Source organism: Cariama cristata, unplaced genomic scaffold, assembly GCF_000690535.1.
Source record: "Cariama cristata isolate BGI_N322 unplaced genomic scaffold, ASM69053v1 scaffold38806, whole genome shotgun sequence".
Classification (NCBI taxonomy): Eukaryota; Metazoa; Chordata; class Aves; order Cariamiformes; family Cariamidae; genus Cariama; species Cariama cristata.
Genome location: NW_009624674.1, coordinates 1,706 through 2,227, shown reverse-complemented (window position 1 = coordinate 2,227; position 522 = coordinate 1,706).

The following is a 522-nucleotide window of genomic DNA, read 5'->3' as shown; positions in this document are numbered from 1 at the left end:
ATCTGCGAGTCCCCAGTGACTCCCATCGTTTGAAACAGCACAGGCAACTGTGTTTTCATTTTTAGGGCTGAACAAAATGTCAGTAGGTGACAACCAAGGCTTGCTGGTGCCAATCGTAATTTAGTAGTGCTAAATATGGTTAGCAGTCTGGCTCCATGGCCTTTTTTAGAAAGGGCTGTATTACCATGATACCATTTTCTGTCATCCCACTGCACTGGGGAAAACAGGGGCCAGTGGTAATATGCCTAAACCCGAATTTCACATAATCACAACATGATCACAGATCTGTTTACCTCATCCACTTCCACCCCTCACCCCTCCAGTTCAGGGTCATTCTTCAGCCTTCAGTGTTGTTGTCGTCTTTTGAGACTCTGTTTAAAAACATCTGCTTGCGTGCCTCACTTTTATATGAAGCAAAAAATTCTTCTCAAAATTCTGTATTATTGGTTTAGTATTAAACTCTCTACAGCTGAATTAACCCAGATTACTAAAATACGTAGAGCTTCAGAAGTAGCTGTTGTC